The following is a 4,039-nucleotide window of genomic DNA, read 5'->3' on the forward strand; positions in this document are numbered from 1 at the left end:
TACTGTCGGAAAAGGAGGTACGGGATGTTTAAAAAAGGTACGTGAAGATTCTGTCTCCTAATAAAGAGATGGTAAGTCATAAGAGAGAGAATGACTGCATTATAATTTAGGTCAACCACCGATAAGAAAACGAAATGCAGCCCTATGGGGGGCACAAGTCAGTGCAAACTGTAGGCCGGTCCCAAGCCCGGATAAATGCAGAGGGTTGCGTCAGGAAGGGCATCCGGCTTAAAACCTTGCCAAACAAATATGAGCGTTCATCCAAAGAATTCCATACCGGATCGGTCCGTGGCCCGGGTTAACAAACGTCCGCCACCGGCGCCGTCAACCTGCAGGGAGCTGTTGAAATTCAGCTACTGTGGGTCGAAGTCGAAGTCAAAGAAGAAGAGGTGGAAAGCGGGTTCTTCGGCAGAAAGAGAAGAGGAAAAACACAGAGCCTAGAACTGAATGTGGGGAACTTTGAATGTTGGGACTATGACAGGAAAATCTCGGGAGTTGGTTGACATGATGATTAGGAGAAAGGTTCATATATTGTGTGTCCAGGAGACCAGGTGGAAAGGCAGTAAGGCTAGAAGTTTAGGGGCAGGGTTTAAATTATTTTACCATGGTGTAGATGGGAAGAGAAATGGAGTCGGGTTATTTTAAAAGAAGAGTTGGCTAAGAATGTCTTGGAGGTGAAAAGAGTATCAGATCGAGTGATGAGGCTGAAATTTGAAATTGAGGGTGTTATGTGTAATGTGATTAGTGGCTATGCCCCACAGGTAGGATGTGACCTAGAGGTGAAAGAGAAATTCTGGAAGGAGCTAGATGATGTAGTTCTGAGCATCCCAGACAGAGAGAGAGTCGTAATTGGTGCAGATTGTAATGGACATGTTGGTGAAGGTAATAAGGGTGATGAAGAAGTGATGGGTAAGTACGGTATCCAGGAAAGGACTTGGAAGGACAGATGGTGGTAGACTTTGCAACAAGGATGCAAATGGCTGTAGTGAACACTTTTTTCCAGAAGAGGCACGAACATAGGTTGACCTACAAGAGCGGAGGTAGAAGCACACAGGTGGATTACATCTTGTGCAGACGATGTAATCTGAAGGAGGTTACCAACTGTAAGGTAGTGGTAGGGGAGAGTGTGGCTAGACAGCATAGGATGGTGGTGTGTAAGATGACTCTGGTGGTGGGGAGGAAAATTAGGAAGACAAAGGCAGAGAAGAGAACCATGTGGTGGAAGCTGAGACAGGACGAGTGTTGTGCAGCTTTTCGGGAAGAGGTGATACAGGCTCTCGGTGGACGGGAAGAGCTTCCAGAAGACTGGTCCACTGCAGCCAAGGTGATCAGAGAAGCAGGCAGGAGAGTACTTGGTGTATCTTCTGGCAGGAAAGGAGAGAAGGAGACTTGGTGGTGGAACCTCACAGTACAGGAAATCATACAAGGAAAACGGTTAGCTAAGAAGAAGTGGGACACTGAGAGGACCGAGGAGAGGCGAAAGGAATACATTGAGATGCGACACAGGGCAAAGGTAGAGGTGGCAAAGGCAAAACAAGAGGCATATGATGACATGTATGGCAGGTTGGACACTAAAGAAGGAGAAAAGGATCTATACAGGCTGGCTAGACAGAGGGATAGAGATGGGAAGGATGTGCAGCAGGTTAGGGTGATTAAGGATAGAGATGGAAATATGTTGACTGGTGCCAGCAGTGTGCTAGGTAGATGGAAAGAATACTTCGAGGAGTTGATGAATGAGGAAAATGATAGAGAAGGGAGAGTAGAAGAGGCAAGTGTGGTGGACCAGGAAGTGGCAATGATTAGTAAGGGGGAAGTTAGAAAGGCATTAAAGAGAATGAAAAATGGAAAGGCAGTTGGTCCTGATGACATTCCTGTGGAGGTATGGAAGCATCTAGGAGAGGTGGCTGTGGAGTTTTTGACCAGCTTGTTCAATAGAATTCTAGTGCGTGAGAAGATGCCTGAGGAATGGAGGAAAAGTGTACTGGTGCCCATTTTTAAGAACAAAGGTGATGTGCAGAGCTGTGGCAACTATAGAGGAATAAAGTTGATGAGCCACACAATGAAGTTATGGGAAAGAGTAGTGGAGGCTAGACTCAGGACAGAAGTGAGTATTTGCGAGCAACAGTATGGTTTCATGCCTAGAAAGAGTACCACAGATGCATTATTTGCCTTGAGGATGTTGATGGAAAAGTACAGAGAAGGACAGAAGGAGCTACATTGTGTCTTTGTAGATCTAGAGAAAGCCTATGACAGAGTACCCAGAGAGGAACTGTGGTACTGCATGCGGAAGTCTGGAGTGGCAGAGAAGTATGTTAGAATAATACAGGACATGTACGAGGGCAGCAGAACAGCGGTGAGGTGTGCTGTCGGTGTGACAGAAGAATTTAAGGTGGACGTGGGACTGCATCAGGGATCAGCCCTGAGCCCCTTCCTTTTTGCAGTGGTGATGGATAGGCTGACAGATGAGGTTAGACTGGAATCCCCGTGGACCATGATGTTTGCAGATGACATTGTGATCTGCAGTGAAAGCAGGGAGCAGCTGGAGGAACAGTTAGAAAGATGGAGCCATGCACTGGAAAGAAGAGGAATGAAGATTAGCCGAAGTAAAACAGAATATATGTGCATGAATGAGAGGGGTGGTGGGGGAAAAATGAGGCTACAGGGAGAAGAGATGGCAAGGGTAGAGGACTTTAAATACTTGGGGTCAACCGTCCAGAGCAATGGTGAGTGTGGTCAGGAAGTGAAGAAACGGGTCCAAGCAGGTTGGAACGGGTGGAGGAAGGTGTCAGGTGTGTTATGTGACAGAAGAGTCTCTGCTAGGATGAAGGGCAAAGTTTATAAAACAGTGGTGAGGCCAGCCATGATGTATGGATTAGAGACAGTGGCACTGAAGAAAAAACAGGAAGCAGAGCTGGAGGTGGCGGAAATGAAGATGTTGAGGTTCGCTCTCGGAGTGACCAGGTTGGATACAATTAGAAATGAGCTCATCAGAGGGACAGCCAAGGTTCGATGTTTTGGAGACAAAGTTAGAGAGAGCAGACTTCAATGGTTTGGACACGTCCAGAGGAGAGAGAGTGAGTATATTGGTAGAGGGATGATGAGGATGGAGCTGCCAGGCAAGAGAGCTAGAGGAAGACCAAAGAGAAGGTTGATGGATGTCGTGAGGGAAGACATGTTGGCAGTTGGTGTTCGAGAGGAGGATGCAGGAGATAGGCTCTCATGGAAAAGGATGACGCGCTGTGGCGACCCCTAACGGGACAAGCCGAAAGGAAAAGAAGAAGACCGATAAGAAAACGATTCCACGAGAATCTAAAGTGAAAAAGCTTACAGCACCTGGTATTCCCAGGCGGTCTCCCATCCAAGTATTAACCAGGACCGCCCCTGCTTAGATTCCGAGATCGGACGTTCTCAGGGTAGTATGGCCGTAAGCCACATGGTTACCTGAAAAGCAACATTTTATATTTAAAAAATATCATATTTCGCTTAAAAATATCGAGCGGATTGCGTCATTTTTTATTCTCCAATTGTTGGCTGGTCTATTTTGGATTTTTTATTGTGGATGATGCGAACTCATTCTCAACACTACAAATGTGTGATCAGATCATAGATTTTGAAAAGTTAACACACAAGAGAATTTGAGAACTTGCACGCTGCCAAAACTCAGACAAGAGCATGCAAAATCCTCTTGGACCCTCCACATCCTGGTCACCAACTCTTCAGAAACAGAGTCATCTTTATTTGCCATGTATGTCCAAAAAACACACAAGGAATTTGTCTCTGGTAGTTGGAGCCGCTCTCGTACGACAACAGACAGTCAATTGACAGAGAACATTTTTGAGACATAAAGATGTTGACAAAAAACAGTCACTGAGCAATTAAGGGTTGCTAGTTATCGTAATGCCGGCTTCATTTTTTTGGACAATGTGCAAAAAGATGCAGGTCCTCTAGCATTTAGAGAGTTCGAAAGACCTAATATTGCAATAGTCCCGGTGCAATGACCATTGTGCAAAGGGCGCCGAGACTTCAAGCGAGTAGTGCG

The 4,039-nt window shown here is 46.1% G+C and overlaps 1 pseudogene; it reads right to left on the reverse strand.

The window, feature by feature from the left end:
- Nucleotides 1-3,321: 3,321 nt before the first annotated feature.
- Nucleotides 3,322-3,430, reverse strand: LOC133473811 (5S ribosomal RNA; annotated as a pseudogene).
- Between the last annotated feature and the right edge of the window lie 609 nt (nt 3,431-4,039).

Source organism: Phyllopteryx taeniolatus, unplaced genomic scaffold, assembly GCF_024500385.1.
Source record: "Phyllopteryx taeniolatus isolate TA_2022b unplaced genomic scaffold, UOR_Ptae_1.2 contig_481, whole genome shotgun sequence".
NCBI classification, from domain to species: domain Eukaryota; kingdom Metazoa; phylum Chordata; class Actinopteri; order Syngnathiformes; family Syngnathidae; genus Phyllopteryx; species Phyllopteryx taeniolatus.